The sequence below is a fragment of the Girardinichthys multiradiatus genome, chromosome 24, assembly GCF_021462225.1.
Source record: "Girardinichthys multiradiatus isolate DD_20200921_A chromosome 24, DD_fGirMul_XY1, whole genome shotgun sequence".
Lineage (NCBI taxonomy): Eukaryota > Metazoa > Chordata > Actinopteri > Cyprinodontiformes > Goodeidae > Girardinichthys > Girardinichthys multiradiatus.
Genome location: NC_061816.1, coordinates 11,574,945 through 11,599,677, shown reverse-complemented (window position 1 = coordinate 11,599,677; position 24,733 = coordinate 11,574,945). Strand labels below are relative to the sequence as shown.

At 39.9% G+C, this 24,733-nt stretch overlaps 1 pseudogene; it reads right to left on the bottom strand.

Annotated features, from left to right (window-relative positions):
• Positions 1-1,418: 1,418 nt before the first annotated feature.
• On the bottom strand, positions 1,419-13,118 carry LOC124861191 (annotated as a pseudogene).
• Positions 13,119-24,733: the final 11,615 nt, after the last annotated feature.

The following is a 24,733-nucleotide window of genomic DNA, read 5'->3' as shown; positions in this document are numbered from 1 at the left end:
TGCTCAATAGGGCCTAATCATATAAATCATTTATAAAACATTCTTCTTCTTTGATTTTTTCACTACAGGGATTTTTCACTTTCTCCTCCATTTGCAGAAGCCGATAGCCAGTGACATTTTCTCTTCCCCTTCTGTCACTTGGACTAATGTGTTCTCTTCTTCTGCACTTTGGACCTCTTCAAACGTCTCCTTTTCTCTTTTGCTATTGGTTTTCTTTTTTTACTTTTCTGCTGAGCACTTTCATGTTGTCAATTCCTGTTTTCTGCTGTTTCATGAGTTCAGTAAAATTTGCTGAATGATCCTTTGGCTTTCTGGAGATGCTTCTTCAAGCTCCACACTCTGTTGCTGCTTTAAGTTCTTCACTTTTGCTTAGTTTGGCTTTTAGTTCTTGGATGTCACACTGCAAAACCTCTGTGTCTTTCTTGTGTTTTGCATCCTGTTCTCCTAGATTTTGAAGTGTAGTTTAAGGTTCTCGTCGTAGGTCACCAGCCTCTCTTGAAAGCTGTGCCGTGAGTTTGGCGGATGACTTTCTGTTTCTGGAGCTCTTCCTCCAAGCTGTGGCCACTAAGCTCCGTTTTGGCCTTAAGTTTTTTACTTTTGCTCAGTTTGGCCTTTAGTTCACGGATGCCACTTTGTTGAAGCTTATTGTTTTATTGTGTTTTACATTCTGCTCTCATCTCTTGTATGACGTTCCATGAGTTTGGTGAATGAGTCTCTCTTTCTAGAGTTTCTGCTCCACACTCTTCGATGCCAGCTTTGCTTTTGCTTGACGTTCTTCTGTTTTTCTCAGTTTTCTCAACCTCATCTTGGACATAATTTGGAGTAAAGATAACTCAATGTCCTGTTCAAGAAACCAGATTGTGATGATTTGAGCACTGTTAAATGATGCATTATCCTGCTGGAAGTAGTCATAAAGAAGTGGACACGGTCAGAAACAGTACTCAGGTAGTCTGCGGTCTCACTGTACTAAGAAAATGTTCCCCACACCATTATACTTCCACCAGCAGTCTGGGCAGTTGATACAAGGCTTGATGGATCCACCCTGGATGGCTGTACATGACAATCCTAGTAGTTCAGCAGTTTCTAAAATGATCAGACCTGCCGTCTGGCACCAATAATCGCGCAACCTTCAACAGTACTTATTGGCTAGCCGTCTACTATGCACTGATTCCCACTATGCGTTCCCTCCATTTATTCAATTGCACCAAATTTCATAAAGCTCAGACGTCTTACAAGGAATCGTGTTGTTCAAAAAAAAAAAGAGGGAGAATCTGGGAACCACACAAAGGTTTGCCTGCCAGAGCCCTAGGTGGCTGTGAGACCCTCTTAGAACTTACATGAAAAACAAATCTTACAATAGACAGAGGAGATCAGACGAAGCATGGAGCCCCAGAGAGGGGATGCTTTATGGGAAAAGGGCGAAGGTGTGGCTGTGCAGGTCAGGCCACTGCTTTCCTCTGTCCTCCTCTGGGAGGGACCTCAGTGTCTGATACAACAGGAAGAGAGTGAAGGTCAAACCGCAGGCATATTGTTATCCTGCCTGTGTGACAGACGCCTGTCTGTCTTGCTTTATTGTCTCTTTGTTAAAAACACAACAATCAGCACCTCTTTATAGGGGAAAAGGGAAAAACATAGTGATGTTATAAGTAAGGAAATTGAAAATATGTGGACTCACAAAGGCCTGAAATGTTGCGGTGGAGCATCAGTGCAGGCGGCATTGGTCCCTTACATCTGACACTGAATTAGAAAAACATGCAAACATGCAAAAACATGCAATATGCACAAATATACATTTTCTTATTATTTCCCCTTTTGTCCATAATTTTCCAAATCTTTCTCTGCTTTAGCTTTTCATCTATTTTAACCTCTGGCACTATAGTAGTGAGGCTCCATCTCACTGGCTAATTGCATCATCATTGTGTAGACTGTGTGTGGACTTGCCCAGCAATATGATATCATCATTTTCTTACTGTGATAACAATAAATTCTCTATATTTCTGCAGCCCTATTGTGAGGATATTAGTGACAAAGAGGTAAAGATGGGATATGTGCTGCCATTTGTTTTTTTAAAACAAGCAGTTATGAATTAGGTTTCTGTTTTCTGCAACTAGAGAGTTTAGGGTTCTGAACCAGCCTGGAAAAGTCTAAAGTTTGAATTAAATATTTTCCAGATATGGATAAGTGTGAAAAGGAAAATACACTATAAAAAGTTTTGTATTGTATACTTTCCTACCATAATATTCGCTAAGAATTATTTCTGCACATTTGTTTGTTCTCCATCCATCCATCCATCCATACATCCTTTATTCCTCCCTTCCTTTTTCCTCTTCCTTCAGTCCTTCTAGACTGAAGGAAGAAAAAACAAGTTTCTTGTTTTCTATCCTTCTTTCCTTCCTTTACTTTTCTTTCCTTCCCCCCTTCTTTTCTTTCTTAACTCTAGTCCTTCCCATTCTTCCTTTCTCCCCTTCCTTGCTCATCCCTCTCTTCTTGTCTAAGTTTCTCCATCCTCCATTAACTCACCCCACTCCAGCTTTCTTTAACGCCTTTGTAATTTTACCCTCCACTCTTTCCTTCATCCCTCTCATTTTCCTTCCTTACGTCCTTCATTGCAATCTGCGGTTTTGTAAGTTCCATATTTAAAGACTGACTGCTGAATAAGATCTTCCATAAATTAATATTGAACTTTTGATTTTATACCGGGCTGCACGGTGGCGCAGTTGGTAGCACTGTTGTCATGCAGCAAAAAGGTCCTGGGTTTGATTCCTGGCCTGGGGTCTTTCTGCATGGAGTTTGCATGTTCTCCCCGTGCATGCGTGGGTTCTCACCAGGTACTCCGGCTTCCTCCCACAGTCCAAAGACATGCCTGTTAGGTTAATTGGTCACTCTAAATTGCCCTTAGGTGTATGAATGAGTGTGTGTATGGTTGTTTGTGTGTTGCCCTGCGATGGACTGGCAACTTGTCCAGGGTGTACCCTGCCTCTCGCCCATAGACTGCTGGAGATAGGCACCAGCTCCCCCGCAACCCACTATGGAAAATGACTGACTGATGACTGATTTTATACTGTAAAAATTTGCTAATTGGACTTATAACTTTGGAAAATTGAGTCTTGAAAAATTTTGAACTTTTTGAAAGATTTTCATGTACAGATATGCTCCCATTTTGTGGAGTCATGCTCTATCAGATGTGCCCAGATAATCAATCTGGTGCTTGAACAACCAGCAAAAATAAGAAAGATGACCTAGATCCGTCCTTATTTGCAGTCAGTACACCTATTAACCACAATTGCAAGAGATAATGCAAAAACTGACATGAAAATAAAAAATAATTACCTAATGAAAGAAAGCATTGATAAACATCAGTGTTGTAACTGTAATTTTAATTGAATGAAACAAACATACTGTTGAGGGTCCACTTTGGGGGATCCATCTATAGCAAGACAAACAAGAAACTGCAATTAAATGCAAAAAAACCTTGAAAGGACCATTAAAAATGTGACAGACAATGGCGGTTTATTATTACGGCCAAGTGGACAGTGACCCAGGGTAGCAATAGAAAGGGAAGCACCAGATAAAGAACTATACCTTATGTGTCTATTGCACCTTGAACAAGTTTTGTATTGTTTTTATGCATGGAGTCCTCTGCTTGCTGCTAAAAGGGAATATTTTCCTTTCTCCAAGATTGCACTTTATCAAGCCCCAGAATTTAGATGATTTGTTTACACCATTTTAGGATGAAATAACCAATTGTAAGGTCCCAACAATCAGACAATGCTATTCCATGTGGTGTAACTTGAATTATGTGCAGCAGTTTCTCAAGCAGGGAGGAACTTATGTGGAAGGACACATTCAGAAACGCAGACAGTCCTGCAGCCGCCGTCACTCCACAGTCTATCTCAGCTCAATAAACCCTTCAGCAGCACAAGTTCACAGGTAATTCCTTCCTGTGAAACGTGCATGGCCTCTGTGATAAGATAAACTCAGAGGAAAAAAATAAAGGCACAGCAAAGTGAGGCTTCTTCTACTTCTACCCAGCCAAACTATCTGAATGTGTATTTTAACAGATAAGGTCATGCTGGTAGACAGCCCCACCCCTGAAGCCCCAGAGACGCACACTTCTCCCTTTGTGTCCTGATAAAGGAGACTGGTGGATGCATGTAATCAGCATATTATTGATAGTCTTAATGAGAAAGGCTCTGAGTCACTGAAGCCATTAGCAAGGATAAAAGAGGCCTAATTGTTTTCAGTGTGCATGTGTGTGTGTGTTTTATGTCAAACCTTTGTTCCTGAGCTAAGATCGGGCTAATTAAATCCATTTCCTAAGTTAGTAACTTTTTTCTTTCTTAATTAAGAGGGTTAATTATGGGCCAGGACAGAGGAAACGGGTTTGTGTGTGTGTGTGTGTGAGGATTTTACAGACCAGAGCCGGATGGAGTCGTACAAGTCGATGGTGAGCCTCACAGAAACCCAGTGAGAAATCATTGCATCAGTGAGTCAAGTTACATTTGATATGGCAGATGTAAGCTGCATGTGCTTTAAAAGCAAATTAAAAAAAGTAAAACAAATGATTAATTAAAAACAATACATACAGATAAGAATATATAGAGACAAATAAGAAAAGAACAAAGGAAATCTATAAAATAAAAATAGACAAAATATATCCAAATAGGCTACAGAGACAGGGACTTTAATGAATGAAAGAACTATGAGCAGAAGTTTATATTAACCAAAACCTGAACTTGAGTTGAGCTGTGCTTCACACATGATCTTTCAGAACATGTAAAGCATGTCCTAACAGTCTATTTAAGCTCTCTGCATTTCCTAAGCCACTGCTTCCAGCCTCCCTGCTGTTAATGCCAGCTCATGCTTGGTCCTCTTCACCTACACCATCATCCCTTCACCCTTGAGGTCAGAGATCATGTCCTCGCTTCCTGACATGACAAGACATTTTCAGGGGATAGAGACATACTAATCACCCCACATCATACCTTGAAACCGAAATCAAACATATACTTTATTGCCTAATAAAGATATAAACATGTAGCCTACACATGTGATGTCTAATTGAAATAGGAACAGAAAAGGACCAAGAATTGATCCCTGCAGATCTCCGTGAGCAACGCTTGTTTTTTCTGATTCAAAATTAATTCTTCAAAATAAAACTCTTAGTTTTGAAGACAGCCAACTAAGAGCAGCACCTTTTAAACACACACAAGTTAGATACTGAAGAATAAAAAACGTTATTAAAAGCAACACAGAGGTCAATATGTTTTTACGGTTGTCCATAAAAACATATTCTTGAATAATTGGGGCCTGCCATAGCAATGCATAGGAGAGCAGTGCATTGCATTGCGAAGCAATGCATTTTTGAAAGCTGATAATGGCATACACAATGATTTTAGAAGAGCAAGCAGGTTCTATGTAACTAATGGAAGTAACCCAGACCTGAAAGGACACCCATACTAGGTTTTCAGAATAAGACAAAACATGCTCTACAAAATAAAAGCCTTTACACTTTAAACAATAGATCATTGCAGAACTGGGCATTACACTACTGTTGGAGTTCACCCAGTGTTGGAAATGGGACTATGCTGGTCCTTTGAAATATGGGTTACTGAAACTTTCAAAATAAAATCCTCAACCCCCCATAGTTACTATGGATTTTGAGAGCTGAAAAGAGCATAGAAAATGATTTTTAAATAGTAAACAGGTTTTATATAACTAATGGAACTAACCCAGACATGAAGGGACAACCATGCTGGACTTTCAAAATAAGACAAAACATGCTCTACAAAATAAAAGCCTTTGCATTTTAAACAATAGATCATTTCAGGACTGGACTTCACACTAATGTTGGAGCTCACCCAGTGTTGGCCTCTTAAAATAAGGCTTACTAAAAATTTCAAAATAAAAGCCTCAGTCTTCCAGAGTCACTAGTAATATTTTAAGCTGACAATAGCATAGACAATAAAAAAATAGCAAACTCCGGTCCGAGAAGCACGCACCAAGAGGCAGGCCCCGTCTAAATTTCTTCCGAAATTTTCTAGGTTTTAGTTTATTATACAGATCTACCACTGAAAATGCAGTTGCTTTCTTGTCTTAAAAAAAAAAATCCACATTTTACTTTGTCAGAAGCATCAGCCAACAGGTCTGGTGTTAATATCCACTTCTGTCATCACCACCAGTGTGTGGTACAAGAAAACATCTGCGGTGCACCAATGGTGTGGAACCATATTCCCCAGCATGCTTCATCTACACACCACAGCAATATCATTATGGCTGCCAGACATGAGAGAACTCGCTCCGTTTGCCTCTGGTCACGCGCTATTACTTTTGACGGTCGGTTTGCGTGCATGTAGTGTACAAAAGTGTACATATGCTCTGGATGTATGTGTCTGTGTGCTCGTGCCCTCAGGGTCACACATCCTGTCTCTGAAAATGGCTGATTCAAGACTCCCAGCCATTTTGCTTGTCATCTCAGGTCTGTGCTGCCATAACCGTTAGACATCCGTATGCAGCCGAGTATCTCAAGTATGATGAAAACGATGATCCTATGTGGTTAGAACAAGACATTAGCACCTTTTATACTTGGTTGACTTCTCTTAAAGCTGAAGGCAAGGTTTTGCTTTCTCATAAAAAAGCACAGTCATCTTGGTGACCTCAGAAAATCATCTGTCCACTGAAAAGAATCCCAGACATGCAGCAGTAACCAGAATGAAGCACTGCCTTCCCAATGGATATGACTTGTAATTACCAGCCCACTGATGAGCAGCTATGGCTGGGCCACTTTGTATGCCTGCTTCATGCTGACATTAATATATTGCTTCTTTAGAGCTTCAAAATCAACATTTACCATAAGCAGTCTAAACATAGCTTTTTAGATAAAATATTGTTGGGAAATTCATTTCAGCTTTTAACCACAATGCTTTAATGGGTGTGTGGATGCAATTAGGAAAAGGTTAGATAAGCAGAATGATTGTAAGGACACACATTGGTGGTGGGGGATGCAGGTCAAAAAACACCCCCCAAACATCAAACTCAGTATTGAATCCTTGCAATCTGCCACATTAGATAAAAAGCATGCTTGATATTTTTCCCCAAAATAGATTACACGAGATTATAGGTCTAAGGGTCAGTCAAAGATATTTAGATATCTGTCCAATCATACAGTTGCTAGAAGTGATAGAAAATTTCAGAGTTTGTCTATGAAAATAGATGGCTTTCCTTGTTCCACTACCCCAAGGTGGTTAAACAAAATGTTTAGTGTTCCTTACAGGAGATGAGCCTTGCAAATTGTACAAGCTTGCATTTGGACATCACTGATTGGTTCATGATTTTTTTCCATTTCCCCCTTATCTGAAAGCCACATCTTCTCCCCACAGCCTTTTTTTTTTTCGGTTTTTGTAGCAAGAAGCTTATGGGTTTCCTCCATCACGCTGCCTCTGTGTGCCAGTCGCTGTCATGCTTCCTGCTGGTGAATCATTAGGTATTGCTTTTTATTAGCCTCTGGTGTAATGGTGATGGGAGGAAGGGGGTCAGCGTCGCTCCGGCAGTAGACCAGCACCGCTGTCAGCCCAATGCACAGGAGCAAACACCCCATTAAAACAAGACCTTCACATATTACTGTAATAAAAGCCTCTGCTCTTGCCTTTATGGGCTTTTTAATTATGTCTATTCATCTTTCCAGGCGTGTGAGCTCCAGTGCATGATGAGGCCCATTTCATGAATACCCCTCTACGGGCAGGAAGGAAAATCTTGAAAATGGAAAAATTATAAAATACGACTATTGTTACTGGAAGCTGCAGGTTCCAGTACCACTGCATGATTACTTTGTGGCAATAGGGCGGATTGAAATTTCTCCCACTGATCAGGGCGGGGAAAATACTTCATGCAGGTTACCCAAAATAAAAATTACCCACAAAACTACATTCATGTATTCACTATTTAGGCCAGCATGAAATTGTATTATTCATATCTACAAACAGCAAAAGTAAACCCTGCCTAATACAAAAGGGAATGCACAGAACCTCATTGTGCATACAACTGACAATATAAAGCAAATATTTTTTGCATGATTGGACACAGCAGTTTTAACTTCTTTTTAACCCTAGGAAAAATGTGCCATTGTAAATTAAATAGACAACATTTTCAGGGGTAGAACATTGAATTTATACACTTTTTTTTTTTTTTTTTATCATGGGAGTGGCATGTTTCAGTCTTGCATGAACCTTTGAGCTCTGCTCAAAAGAAAAGAGGCCATGTCATAAATGTTTTATTTGCTTAACTCAGGTACAAACAGAATGCTTAGTGGGTTTAGGGTGTCTGTTGCAGACTAAAGTGCTCATGAAGACTATCACCAAAGCCAGAGAAGCACCTGCTCCACACAGAAGGCCTGTGGATGAATGAGGCTAAGGGAGGGAGGATGAGAAGGAAAAGACGGGGATTATTGGTTCCATCAGTTATAGCAGTCAGAACGAGACAAAAAGACGACTATTCGTTGCCAGTTAGAGCTTTGTCTCGTGTCTGCGGCTGAGGAACTGTTTCAGGAGGAAGTTCCTCTTGCAGATCGCTGTCCTCCAGCAGGATTGGACCCAGAACCGCAGTTCCCCCCCACTGCGGAGCTTTGGAAAGACATGTAATACTAATGATGTGGGGAAAACATAAATTTTTTGCTTTAGAGCAGCGGAATCAGACAAATACAACACAATTGAGTGCATCTAAATGGAAGTTGAACCTCTGCTTCTGTGCTACTTTGTAGCTGAACACATTTGTCTTGTATTTCTCTGAATTACTAGTACTGCCTTTTCATGATGGCACTGCAGAGAGTGTCAACGTTTTTCCCCTGGATGTGTGCCATATGCTCATTAGCCATCCCAGAGTGTCATGTAATGTAGCGTGGGTAAACTGTACCAGCATCTGCTTCAGGGCTTCTTTTCTTCCTCTGCCCTCCGCACCTGGTCTCACAGTAGCTACACACCTTGTTGTCTCCATCTGATGCCACCCATCTGTCCACAGTCAAAAACATGTCATTTCAACGAGGCAGAGCAATGCACCGGAGTCATTAAAATCAAACAAAGTGGTTCAAAATGTATTTATCATGCAATATACATGCTTTTGTGTCACAGCAAAAGGAACTTTAAATGAGCTCACCTTCCGGCTTCAGTTAGGAAGGAGCAGGCTTTGTGTTGCGAGTCTATGGGAACATTAACTGTCGTCGCTTTCATATGACAAGTTGTATAAAACTAGAAGACAAAAGACAATGCTCAGTTACCAACTGCACAGAGTTAAAGACATTTTAGCTTTCCTTTTTACTTCTGAAGGTGATTTTCTTGCACCTGGCAAAGGCAACTGCAAGAATACAAATCTTCAATACAAATCTTACTTACATGTGCATCTCGAGATTAAATAAAAATTTGAATATCAAAAAGTTAATTTCATTAAATCATTTGAAAAAGTAAAACAACTTCACTATGCAGAGTGATATAGTTAAACGTGGTTTGTTAATTTTGTTGATAATGGCTCACAGCTAATAACACCCAAAATATAGTTTTTTTCAGAAAATTGCATAAGATCAATGGAAAGAAATTGTATTTTAATATAGTAATGTTAGCTTACTAAACAGTATTTCTATGTAATGAACAGTATCTGCACTTGATGCTTTGTCATGGTTTATTCTCCATAACTCATTGTATCAGTGCAGCATGGCATGCGAACGATCAGCCCTTGGCTCTGCTGAGGTGTTCAGGAAGTCCAGGTTGCAGTGACTTTTCAGCTTGGCTGCATTGTTGATTTGTCTCTCATCTTACTCTTGGCAATACCACATAGATTCTCTTTAGGGTTTAGATCAGGTCAGTGTGTTTAGCAGTGAGGCACAGTCATATAATGGTCATTAAAGGCGATTTGGGACTTTGGGTAGCGTGTGAAGGTGCCAACCCCTGCTAAAAAGAGGAAGTCTCTATTAAGCTTATCAGTAGAGGGAACCATGAAGTTCCCCTAAATTTCCTGTTATAAAGCTTTGGACCAGCATCAGCAGATTAGATGGTTCCCCATTTCATCGCACTGTGGAAACGTTCCCCTGGACATTAAGCAACTAGCATGTTGTGCCTCTCCACAATTTCTGGAGTGGCTTAATGCAATGAATATGTTCCTGATCTGGTTACGCCTTTTTTTGGTTGTTTTGGAAGCTCCAACTCAGGCACGGTTGCGCAAACCTCTCCAGGTTGCAGTTATCCCTGTCGCTTGTACACCTTTTTCTTCCACTCAACTTTCCATTAATATGGTTAGATACACCACTCTGTGAGCACACAGCTTTATTAGCAATAACTGTTTGTGGCTTTGCTTCCAAAATAAACGTAAATGCTTGAATACATCACTGAGTATTCTATCAATATATTGCGATTCATTTTTATTTAATTATTGAAATAAATAAATAAAAATGTTTAATATTGCAATTTTGAGATATACCTGTACTGCCAAAAACACTACAAGTTAACTATAAAAAGAATAAAAGGAAATCCAAGGGGAAAAAGGACAAACCGACTCTTTCCCTGCAGCAAAAGTGTTTCTGCTATGACAGAAATGCTTTAAAATAAATATATATTAAGCTTTCTCAAAGTGCATAAACAAATCACACGGTATCTTTGCTTACCGAGTTCCTGTCATCTTGTTTGAACTTGAAAGCATTCAGCTGGAAATGAAGTTTATCCTCTTGGCTCCTCAGCAGGAAGTAAGACTGGGCTCCTGTCAGCTTAGCATCAGTCGAACACCTTTAAATGACAAATACACACCCAGAGAACTCACATTCACATACAGAAACATTCGCTAAACTTTAATTTGTCAGCCAAACCAGAGTTTGTTCACAGCTCTTCACCCGTGGTTGTTGATGAAGGGATATCTGGGGTGAGAAGTTGGATCGGGGTTCATAGTGACCACACAGCTGTCCACAAAGACCCTCAGAGGAACGTGGTGACCCTGCAGCAGCGCCGCCTCGATGTGTATCATGTCTCTCACAAAGTGCTCATTGGAAGGCCTTGTGCGACTGCCAGTCCTCTAATCAGATCCACAAGACAAACATGTGCAGTAAGTGGAAAAGCAATGTCGAGACCATCAATCTGATTAGATAAAGTGAAAATAATGCCCAGGGGAGATGATTGGTCTGGGCTGCAGCAGAGAATGGGATATAGATACAGTAACATCAATAAAAAAAGGAATTAAACAAATTACAAATGCATCATCATAATAAACCTGGATACCAGGAGCACAAATGAGGGTCTGTTCTTGCAAAATGCAGTTTAAAAACTTCCATGATTCCTTTTATAAACTTTACAAAGTAATCAGAGCTCTGGAAGACCACTTTTTAAGATAAACAGTTCAGCTTGGATATTATCTACTATCCGTTGAGAATTAATTAGAAACCATGATCAGCACCCTATCGATCGCCTCACTGTGTTGGTGACCCTGTTGGGTCAGCTCCCGCCTGGAAAGCATGTAATTTCACCTCATCAACATGCATCAAAAGTTTTTCCCCTTTTTAGCATCTTCTAGAGTTTGCAGCAAAGTCAACATGGCCTTAAGTGATTACAATCTTTAATGTTTCTGGATGCAAATCAGTGTTTTATTTTATTTTTCCCAAAATGAGGAACTCATAAGCTCATTGTCTGCCACTTTTTCTTTTTACCTGCACCCACCTGCCATGAGACTCAGCGAGAAGTGCAGCTGCCATTTTGCTTGCATTTCAAAAGCGAACGTCTTCCACAAAGGCCTCATGGCGTTGCTGCTCACATAATGCCTCCTGCGAGAACATTAACAGAAATAACTTGTTTATGACCCGGAGCTTTATATTTCAAAACATCTTCATCCTGAAATATTCATATTTTTGGGGATTTTAACCTGTTAAAGATCAGCATGTCTGCTATACTATGAGGCCTGACTTGGGTCAGTGGCAGAAACATTAATTGTGATGAATTTTTACTCTAGTGTCACGTAAAATATATAATAAGAAAATTTAATACCCGAGGTCCTAACAACAAAAAAATAAACCTGCTTGAAATTATCTTAATATTCATTTATTCCCTTTACATGAGTTAACCTTCAGGCAACTCCAGCCTGAAATATTTATTTGAAATACTATATTTTGAGCCTTTAAAAGGCCAGTATGTATTCAGATCTCCATCGTTATTTTAATCTGTAAGTGAAACAAATCAGAATTTTCATAAAATACATTTCAAAGACTGTCATTAAGTCCTGAGATTTATCAGTAGCAGTCAGCTATTTTGATTTTATGAATAATTTCCCCCCTATTCTCTCCTGGAATAGCCTCAATGACAAAATATCAGCTTCCTAAAATCTGCTGTAAATATTAAATATACGGACTTTTTTCCCCCATTTTTAATAGTCTTTTAAAACTGCTTCAGATATTCTTGTAAAATGTGTTTAAAAGTTTGGGTCTTAAATCACATCACTGCTTGTTAAGAGAAACAAGTCAATAGAAGCATTACATAAACGTTTTAAAAATAAAAATTATTCAACATCATTTGTTGTAGTAGCATGCTGCCCTTGCAGAAAACATTAAAAAGTGAAGAATTTAGCTCCACTCCCTGCTGGATAAAGAAAACTTAAAATTAGCAAAAGAAATGTTAGACTAATGCATGCATGAATGCAATGACATGCTTTTGTCCTAGGAACAAGGGTGTTGGATTTTTGTGTAGCTTTGCCATTTTTGGCTTATTTAGGTCCAAAGCCATAATAAAGATTGAGGCTTTACCTTTGAAAGTGGCACTGTATTGCCACCTCAGCCGGGTTGGTCTTTAAAATGGAGCTGTTACCTATGGGTGTTGGAGAGTACGTCAGAGAATACGTGTAGATAAAAGCCACTTCTGTCATCTGAAAGTATGAAACAGACTTCAAATGTACAGTAGTAGATATGGATAAGGTGAGTAACTACTTACAGCCACTGTACTGCCGCAGCCCTGTAATTCTGACTCAAACAGCAGGATGTGGTCCACAGCATCAACTGCCATGCAGCCTCCTAAACTCAGAACATCTGGATGGATCAACTGACCATTTCTTATGAACAGAGCAGAGACGGCTAAATATAACTAGGTTCAATTACCTCCTGGCATTCTCTAACGCTTGCAGCAAGCTGAGGTTCAGCCACAGGACAAATGTGTTGCTCTGAAGTCATGATTTAAGCACCCAACAGGAAAACAGAATGAGGAAAATCATAGGAAACACAACCCTGACCTTTAAGTCTATAGTCTGTACCAGTTACAGTAATCACGTCTCTGTAACCCATCTTCACCACTGCAGCCAAATTTCCAAATTCAGGCTTGAACCTGGCCATCTGTTTTTCTGACAGAGCAGCAGGCATTTTGAAACCAGAAAAAATAAACAACTACTGGACAGCCATTACCTAGAAAGTCCTTTTTGACCGCCACAGTGACTTTTTCTTCACCGCAGCGCACCGACAAACTCTCTGCTGGGGCACGCACTGGCTGCTTGGACTTCGCCACAACCTGGAACATCACTCAGATTGATTGGTGTTGTGAAGACTGAGATTCTGGTGAGTTGTCAGTAACATAAAGCATTCCTTAGCTACCTTAGATTATTTTCTGCCGGGGTCAGAACTGGACAGGTTCCGCTTTAGACCTTGGACTAACAACACCTCTTCAGCGTGGACAGTTTTCCTTTGCCCAGGGTGCTCCGAGGGCACCCTGGTCTCAGCCCCCTGCAGGTTTTGAGACGTTTGCATCTGCTCCTCATCAGATTGGGGCTGGTTTTGTTTGTCTGGAGATGCAGCTGGGTTTATGAGCTGGTAGGTCTTGAGTCGAAAGGTGACAGGAGAAAGATTTGATGGCTGCTGCAAGCTTGTGGTCACTTGTTCTCTTGGGGTTTGGTTGTTGAGGGTCTCATTTGTTCCAGGGGTCAACCAGTTTTGAGCTGCAAAGCAAAATTTTCCTCCTGGAAGGAAAAGCCTTAAGAAAACAGCTACTCTGAAACCCAATACAACTTTTCACACAAAAACCTAAAGTTTTTGGTGATTTCAGAGAGCACTGCTGCCTTTGTCCTTACACCAAAAGATGTGAGAAGTTTCCACCTACTCATAATGACTTGATTGGATTCCAGCCTGCAGATGTTAAACTCTGAATCTCTTCCTGCCTTCCCTTTTACTGAAAAGAACTGCAGATCATTTATTTTACTAATTTATTTAATAAGTTAAGACCCATTAAGATTTAGACTCTCTGTACAAGGTGTCCTGAAGAGGATAGCAGATTAAAATAGAATAATAGTAATACAACACAAACATTTTGCATATTCTAAAACATTGAAGTTAAATAAAATGTTTCAAAAAATGCTAAAAAAGAGTCCAATGACAAGTACATGAGTCCAATAAAAAGTAATGACCAAAATACGACAAGATTTTTAAATAACACAAAACCTTGAAATGGAGCTGATTTTGGGGTTGATTTGACATACAATCTCAGAGCTCCACAGATAGCGTTTAGCACTGTAAAGAGGCCTTCAGAGAAATTTCTCAGCAATCAAAAACAACTCATTGCATTACAACTCATTTCTTAGTCTCGAAAGAAGACATGACTTCAGGGGTAAAATAAAAATTTTTAATCTTTAGTTTTACCCCCTGACGTGAGGTCAAACACTAACTCAATCCCTGAATTATGAAGAGTTGTGACAACAGGAAGATTTAGTGACTTTGAATTTGAGATGGCGAACAACACACGTTTTTTTGTTTAGCTTTAAAACTATTTTAGAATTGTAGGATGTGCATTAACTGCATTAAAAAAAATTTTGGAGCTGCGAAAATGTTTGATGCAACAGATGAAAATGGAAATTTCTGTTTGAAGCCTCTTCATCAACATTGTTGATATATATAACGAACGAGAGTGGACCCAAGACTGATCCCTGTGGAACACCTATGGTTACATGAGGGAAGTTAGAGCAGAGGCCTTCAACTTTTACACATTTCTGTTGAAGTGATTATTTTCAAAGCAACCTGTTCTAAAGCAATTGTATTTAGTACTATATTTCCTCTCTTTCCTTATTTCCTTCCTTCCTTCCTGCTTCCTTCCTTCTGATCTGTAGGCTATTTCCAGATTTAATACTCAAAGCCTGCCCACTGTAGAAATATGTACCATAAATTCAGAATACAAATATGGAAAATAAAGGAAACAATGTGCAGGAAACCAGATTCAAGTGGGAGGTGCTACAGTAAAATACGTTGCCTGTTTAAAAGCTGATCCAGCTGATTTTCAGAGGCTTTAAACTCTTCTAACTTTGAGAATAATCTGAAACTGAAAGTTTTATTTATCGCATGAGTTTTCAAAGGGACTACTGTTCATGTTATCATCAGAAATATTAGAAAATAATTACAAAATTTTGTTTAAAACGATTAAGCATCTCAGTTTGGATATAATATTTTATTATTTGTTGTGACTGATTTCCTTCTCCTTCATGGATCATGATGTTACGATGACTTAAATTTCTCCACCTCCACTTATGATGATTTGAATGAGAAAATTCTTTAAAAATAGAAACAAGCTTAACCTCTAACAGTGAGTGCTTTTCACTGCCCTCATGAGGCAAATCAATCACATCTCTCAGGGAGTTTAAACCTCCAGTTCTGTATTTTTTTGGCAGCATAGTCTTGAATGTCAATGCGGAGTGGTCAGCAATCTGCTGTGTTCAGCAGGAGCTGCTCATAAAATGAAGATTTACGATGGTCAACCTTCACAAATGTCACCACCACTGAATATATTTATAAATGTGTGTGTGTGTGTGTGTGTGTGTGTGTGTCACATAACAGGAAGCTGATGGCCGTGTTTTGAGCCTGAGCCAGCAGGTGCGTCAGTCACTCACAAAAAGAACTTTCTCTGTTTCATCTGTTATCACGTTTTTGATGGGGAGATATTTCAGTCACAACAAAAGGGTGCTGAAGGGTCAGTTTAATTTCTAATCTCCACAAAAAATATTTAAAAATGCTTCTCAGTTTTACAAGTTCTTCAGCTTTTCTAGATATCAACAGATTTACCCAAGGAGATTGAGAAGATCTCTGGATTGGGTCTATCCAGGATGTTTTATTTACCTCCGATGTTGCTCCCTGCAACACTTCCTAGGAATAAATGGGTACAGAAAATAGATGAAAAAAGGAAAATTAAAAGTGTTTAGATGTTGTGCTTTCACACCAACACAGTTGAGAACTAGTTGATTTCCTATAAATCTGTTGCTTTCCTGGGACAGACCCAGTTCTCAGGCTTAGTCCACAAATTCCCAATGGGAATAATTTTAAGGGTACGATATCTGCCCACTTTATGTTCTACAACCAGTTTTAAAGTATGCTTGTCTAGTTGTTTTTTGAGAAAAATAGTCCATTCACATTGTGCAATGCAGCAATACCACCGGCAGCAAAAACAAACTCACTGCATGATACTGCCACCACCATGCTTTACAGTTGATACATTGTTTATAGGTTTAAAGGGTTCACTTTAGTTTCCCTGTGGAGGCAAATTTTTAGAAATCCAACCAGTGATAAGCCAGAAAAAACACGGTTCAGCAAGGAGAGCAATCTTTCTGTCTGTTATGATGCTATAGCAGGTTACAGGTCCCACAGAGGACTCACCACCTGCCGAAACCGCAACAACAGCAATGGTTTAGCCAGACATTTAATAGAACAAATGATTAATAAAATTATCAGAAAATCCCAGATATTAAGATTGTTAAATATCCTAAAGGGTTGGATTTTGTATCCCAAAAATGTCATTACGTGCCGATGTATACAAGATAGGATTATAAGGCACAAACTATTGACTACATTTCAAAATGTTCTTAAACTTTAGAGATAATTCTTGTTATTGTAGCTAAAAACTTTGTCTCCTTTAACCTCCTTTTCCAGTGAGGACAGCTGCATATTACACTTGTGCTTCAAGGTAATGATCCCACTTCATTGCTGCTTTTTACATTTCAGTGGAATCAAAATGCCTTTTTACTGTCTCTATGAATGATAACAAATCAATGTTACGATGCAGATGCAGACATTTTATTTTGGAGCATCAGAAGCAGGTCACTTAGTAATCAAGGCTCATCCCAGGGTGCTGATTTGTGGCAGCCATCTTTGTCATTCAGCTGCATGCATGATCTTTTCATTACATCATTATCTTGATGGTGGCGATGGTAGTCTATGTTGGAGCTCCATCTCATTTTAAAGGCAACCCTAAAGAAAAACCAGTCAGGCTGCAGGTAAAAAAACATATTTTTAACTGTGCCTTGCAATAGTATTCAACCCCATTTTCACAATATATGAGAAACCAGTACAAAGTCTTACTTTGGTGATCAACAGAAGACCTGAAGGACCTGGATGGCTTCTGTGATCAAATCCGATCTGATAAATGTGCGGGACTAAGAAGATTTTTGACGAAGCAGATGTGGTTTGAGGATTAAATAAAAATTAAAAGCACCATAAATCCAGTTTATTCTGATACTTGTAAATAACATCAGGTGCAAACAACTACTGCACGCTTAAATAAATCACCTTTTAGGTCTGATAAATCAGTTGACACTCCTAAATAAACTCAAGCGCAATTAATTGAGACACATTCAGTTAGAGCACCTTTCAGACTAGTTAGATTTAGACTAGTTAAATGTTAAAATTTGTTAGTTAAATGTTAGCGTCAATCCACTGTCTATACCTGCTTGTCCTTGCAGGGTTGTGGGTGTGCTGGTGCCTATCTCCAGTGGTCAGCTTAAATGCCATTTAAAGAGGTCAATTAATCTAACAGTTATGTTTTTGGACTGGAGAGAACCCATGCATGCACAGGGAAATCATGCAAACTTTATGCAGAAAGTATCTACCCTGGATTCAAACCCAAAAACATCTTGCTGCAAGGCACCATGCCCAGCCCCAGATTGGTTGACCTTTTTATCAAATAAAAAGTATCACGTCATGATCATATGAATCCTTTTTACTCTCTCATCTACATGGATAAACTTATTATTTTTAGTCCTATTTCAGAAACTGTTTCTAGTAAGAACAAAATGTATTGGATTAAAATAAAAATAACGCAATTTCCTAGAAATTAACATCTATTTTGAGGGTTTAAATCGGTTTAAATTTTGTTGCCCTTGATGCAGATGTACTAATACAGCCTGACCTACAGGAATATATTACTGCTGTTCCAGGATCTCCCTGTGGACTCCACAAAGGAGAGGCTACTATTGTCAGGAACTGGCTTTTATCTTCTGCTAATCATTGAGAAAACAAAGACAGATGTATGGATACAGAGTATGTGCATGTGTGTGTAATGGTTCAGTTCAGGGGGCTGGAGTGAAATCAGTCCACTGCTGCCAGTCAGACCCCTCTCGCTGCTGATCTCTAACTTGGTTAGCTAACTGTAATTTGGCCCCCGGGGGACTTTAATTTGTTTCCCTTTGGGGGTTTCCGAAAAGGGCCTGGCAGCCATTTTTCTCACACGCAAACACAAGCTGCTGCCGGCTCCATCAGTTCATGCCCCCAATAATCCTGATGCATTTTCAGACAAGGCAGGATGGTGCAGATAAACAGACTGGGCCTCTGTTTAGACAATAAATACACACTCATCCAGCCTCTACCAGATGGGAAATCGTCTGCCGTTGCGGCACACTGACAACGCAGATGTTCACTGATAGTAACACACACTTATGAGGGCGTTAAAACACACACGTGTCCCATGTCAAATTTTGCTGACAGCATAAAGTCACAAAAAACAGCTCGATCGAGCCCGAGCCGCTCTGCACCATACGGATTATGGTTATGGAGGCTCATTAAAAACATGTAGTGGGAGATGGATTAGTTATGGCCTGCTGTTGTTGTGGGCGAGATCAGTGGATTTCAGTGCATTTTGTCAGCCCATGTGCGGTGGTGAATGGATCTGTGTAGGGTGGGGAGCTACTTCTTTGGCTTCCAACATGTGTTTCTAGAAGATGGCATCGGTTTCAGTGCTACTACTTCAAATACCAACCTACAGAGTCAATTTTAAAAAAAAAGAGGCATTTATAAAAACGAGATGAAGCAAGTGAGCTGAAAGATAAAAGTATCAGAATTTTGGACAGGTTAAAACCACAATATTAAATAGATTTATATAGACCCACACAATGTAGTGCATTGATAACAGAAAGATAAATAGTATAAGGCTTGGTTTAAAAAAAAGTCTTTTGAGGAAATAAAAATCCAAAATCATGCATTTGTATTCTGCCCTTTACTCTGGTATCCTTACATGTAGAGAACATTAGTGCACAAACAGCATCATGAAGACCAAAGAACACAGAAGACAAGACATTTAAAACCAGGGTTTGCAAAAAGTACAGCCTTGAACATGTCACAGTGCACTATTCAATCAATTATCTGAAAATGAAAAGAGTACGGACAAACTAGAAACCTACCAAGACATGCCTGTCCACCTAAACTGACAAGCTGGGCAAGAAGAGCATTAATCAAAGAAGTATCCAAGAGGCCCATGGTAACTCTGAAGGAGCTGCAATGATCTACTACTCAAGTTGAAGTGTCTGTTGACCAGGCAACTATTTGTCATGCATTCCACCAATCTGTCCTTTATGAAGCAGTGGTGAGAAAATGCACATTCTTCAGCTACATTCATTTTGATTCTTCTATGTTTAACAAGCTCCCGGTGAAGCCACAGGTTAAGCTTCATTTGATTGAAGGTGCAGCCGTAAACAACAAGTAGTCCTGTCCAGAAAAAAAGAGATTTTGCTGAAATACAAAACAGTTACTTCAAAAATACAGCTTCATATATTCCAAACTGCTTTGCTGCAGCTGCTGCTATCATACTGGTAGTTGCTACGAAAATCAGTTCTCCAGCATTATTGTCACCAATAAGGAGGATAAAGACACAGCAAACAAATGGTAGAAGGTAATGGTACAAGATAAACTATGTGAAAAATTATTATAGAGGAAAAATCCCACAAACCATAATGTTCGCTTGAAAAGCTTGCACAAGACGGCTAACCTAGCTTACCTTGAGAAGGTTAAGGAGCATGTGCAACCGTCATCCACAGGATGTAACTCGTGTTACAAAAAAGACTGAAACTATAACTGCAACTGATAAAAACTAAACGGAAACTAAGCATTTTCATACAAAATTAAAACAAAACTAGCAAAAAATGCTAAACACTAATTAAAATTAAATTAGAATTGAAAATCTGAGGTCAAAACAAAAAAAAAAAAAAACGAATGAAAACTGCAAAACTACCTTGGTGTGGAGGATATTTCCTGACAGTGAAACATGGTGGTGGCAGCATCATACTTTGGGGATGCCTTTCTTCAGCTGAAAACGAGACAATTCTCCTGGAAAAGACTTGAGACTGGGGCAGAGGTTCCTCTTTCAGCCTTCCAGCCATAGTTACAATGAAGTGGTGTAGATAAAACCGTATTACATGCTAAAATGGCCTAGCCAAAGTCCAGACTTAAATCAATTGAGAATCTGTGGGAAAACTGCTGTTCACAGACATTTATCCTATCTAAATGAGCTAGAAATATGTTTGCAAAAAAGAATCAGCAAACCCTTCATTCTCGATGTGAAAAGCTGGTAGAGACATTGCCCAAACCACTATACATGTTCAAGGGGGATGAATACAAATGTACGCACCAATTTACACATTTTCTATTTGTAAAATATTTTGGAAACCATTGCTTTAGCTTTTTCGCCCTCGCTACAATTATGCACTGTTTTCTGCATAAAACAAAATAAAATAAAAAATGTGGGGAAAAATGTAAGCAATGTTAAAACCTTTCATAGGCAAGTGTGAGTAAGATGAGAAAGTGAGACATCCTGGCATCAGGGTGAGGGGAGAGGGAAGAGAGCAGGGTAGAAAGAAAAATATGGTTGGGGTAAGGGTTAACAGACAGCATTCAGTCCGGTCCCAGTGGACAAGCAAACCCAGCAAACCGGGCTGTGATTCACAGCCCATCACCGCCCACATCCAACATGCCTCTGCACAACCTTCTACTTTCCAGCCCAGATCCAGGAGACACACATGCAGTGAGCTAATGGACTGTTATTAAAGGCATGTATCACGCCCCGTCACCTACCAACCACACATGAGCTGGAAAATATTTTCTAGTCTGCAACAGCAGCAGATACAGGTCCTTCTCAAAATATTAGCATATTGTGATAAAGTTCATTATTTTCCATAATGTCATGATGAAAATTTAACATTCATATATTTTAGATTCATTGCACACTAACTGAAATATTTCAGGTCTTTTATTGTCTTAATACGGATGATTTTGGCATACAGCTCATGAAAACCCAAAATTCCTATCTCACAAAATTAGCATATCATTAAAAGGGTCTCTAAACGAGCTATGAACCTCATCATCTGAATCAACGAGTTAACTCTAAACACCTGCAAAAGATTCCTGAGGCCTTTAAAACTCCCAGCCTGGTTCATCACTCAAAACCCCAATCATGGGTAAGACTGCCGACCTGACTGCTGTCCAGAAGGCCACTATTGACACCCTCAAGCAAGAGGGTAAGACACAGAAAGAAATTTCTGAACGAATAGGCTGTTCCCAGAGTGCTGTATCAAGGCCCCTCAGTGGGAAGTCTGTGGGAAGGAAAAAGTGTGGCAGAAAACGCTGCACAACGAGAAGAGGTGACCGGACCCTGAGGAAGATTGTGGAGAAGGGCCGATTCCAGACCTTGGGGGACCTGCGGAAGCAGTGGACTGAGTCTGGAGTAGAAACATCCAGAGCCACCGTGCACAGGCGTGTGCAGGAAATGGGCTACAGGTGCCGCATTCCCCAGGTCAAGCCACTTTTGAACCAGAAACAGCGGCAGAAGCGCCTGACCTGGGCTACAGAGAAGCAGCACTGGACTGTTGCTCAGTGGTCCAAAGTACTTTTTTCGGATGAAAGCAAATTCTGCATGTCATTCGGAAATCAAGGTGCCAGAGTCTGGAGGAAGACTGGGGAGAAGGAAATGCCAAAATGCCAGAAGTCCAGTGTCAAGTACCCACAGTCAGTGATGGTCTGGGGTGCCGTGTCAGCTGCTGGTGTTGGTCCACTGTGTTTTATCAAGGGCAGGGTCAATGCAGCTAGCTATCAGGAGATTTTGGAGCACTTCATGCTTCCATCTGCTGAAAAGCTTTATGGAGATGAAGATTTCATTTTTCAGCACGACCTGGCACCTGCTCACAGTGCCAAAACCACTGGTAAATGGTTTACTGACCATGGTATCACTGTGCTCAATTGGCCTGCCAACTCTCCTGACCTGAACCCCATAGAGAATCTGTGGGATATTGTGAAGAGAACGTTGAGAGACTCAAGACCCAACACTCTGGATGAGCTAAAGGCCGCTATCGAAGCATCCTGGGCCTCCATAAGACCTCAGCAGTGCCACAGGCTGATTGCCTCCATGCCACGCTGCATTGAAGCAGTCATTTCTGCAAAAGGATTCCCGACCAAGTATTGAGTGCATAACTATACATGATTATTTGAAGGTTGACGTTTTTTGTATTAAAAAAAATTTTCTTTTATTGGTCGGATGAAATATGCTAATTTTGTGAGATAGGAATTTTGAGTTTTCATGAGCTGTATGCCAAAATCATCTGTATTAAGACAATAAAAGACCTGAAATATTTCAGTTATTGTGCAATGAATCTAAAATATATGAATGTTAAATTTTCATCATTACATTATGGAAAATAATGAACTTTATCACAATATGCTAATATTTTGAGAAGGACCTGTATATCATTCCGCATGCTAACATGCCTGGCTCTAGCTGCTTAAATTTCACCAAAGGCCCGAACATAATTTTAAATTTTTTTATCACAGCATCCGTGACATTTCTCATGGAGTGGTGGCTGTCGGTTGAAGCAGCCTCTGAATGGCCTCTGTCATGCTGTAAAGGTCTTGATTGACAGACATCATCAGCTCTTGCAGAGGAACAATGCATCAACAGGGGAATGTGGAGGTGACCTTTTAGCCTTAACCGCACACCTGTATCATGTAGTCCAAGGTTTCTCCCGGGGGAGACACTTTTCATTCCTGTTCTTCACTTTAGGAGACGTAATCTGATGATATTTAGCAGCTTGCTGGCAAAGATAGCTCTCAGGTAAAGTTTCACTTTAACAAAGTAAAACATAAAAAGTCAATCTCCCACAGTGAGCAATTATATTTGCAAAGTTTGACACATTTACCCTCTGATGGAGGACTGTGTCTCCCCACTTTTGTTTAACATTCTTCCTCACTTGTCTGACTGCACTTGTCAGCATACAGTAAACATTTCATGGACCACCGGCGCTGAGATTTACCGCAGTCGGTAACAGACAGGTTCAAGAGCCGGTTGGACGATTTATTATTTTTTTATTTGTTTAAAATAAAGCTGCTAACACTCACATCTGTAATGGAGGGGAGGGGGAGAGCAGTGTGCCTTTATTGAATGTGCAGAGAAGCTGCGACGAGGGGAATACAGGTGTCTAAACACATCAAAACATCAAAACATCCAGTGGAGCTCCTAAGAACCACATCTGCACCACTGTCAAGTTGTCACTTTTTCATTATAACCAGTAAATCGGTCTGCAGTCTTTGTCAGAGTTTCACTGTATTGTAAACTAAGTATCTGGAATATTAAACACAGCTCTTTCAAACATACTTGATTTATTTTGGATGCTTATGTAATGTAACTTTGCACACAGAAACAAAAATATTCGAGAAAAAAAAATCACAGTACGAATTCACACACCCTGCACAATGTGCAGTGGCTGCGGTCCTCGATGCGGTCGACCCGGGTTTGTTTCCTGGTCTCATGTAACTTACTGCATGCCCTCTTTCTTGTCTGATTACTGTGCAATGGAGGCAACTAGTGCCAAAATAAACTACATAGTCATTAGAAAAAGTCAATCTAAGAGTTTTCAGGTATCTAAAACTGGATTAAGATGTATCCTCGAAAAGAAGACAAATTCTAGAGCTTTACACAGGAGTGGACTGCAAGGTTGCAAACCAAGGAAAACTCCACTTGTGCAGAAGAGACGTCTTCAAGCCAGACTAAAGTATGGAGAAATATTCTGCATGTCGGAAGCATGTTCTCGGGTCAGATGAGACAAAGCTGGAGCATGTTTGGCCATAGAAACATTAGCTATGTTTGGACAAAAAAGGAGAGGCCTACAACCCAAAAAACACTGTCACAATAGTGAAACATGGTGGCAGCTTCAGAGCGTCTAGAACTGGTAATCACGAAGAAATAAAGATCTGTGAAAATTTTGAAAAGAAAATATGGGTTTGGTTCGTCTTGGGACATGCAATGTCCCAAACCATACGTTGGTGCTGGTAAAGACATACCTTCAGGGCACCACAGTAACCTTTCCTGACTGACACAAACCCTTAACTTAAATCCCCATTGAAAATCTATGGAGGGAACGGAAGTTGAAGCTCCATGCCATACGGCCATCAGATCTGAAGGAGCCTGAGATCTGAGCAGCCAAAGAAGAATGAGCCCAAAGTAAAATATACTTTATGATGGAGTTTTATAATGTAAGCCTCCGTTATAAAGCTGTGTTGAGTCTTTGATCTGTTTACCAGTTTTCCATCCCTAAGCGTTCAAGCTCTTACATTTCCATTCATGTTGCAGCATATTTACAGGTTTTCAAAGGAGTCAAACTTAGTGCTGGTCAGACTGAGACTTTCTTGCTTCAATAACATACATGTGATGCTAAAATCTTGAAGTTT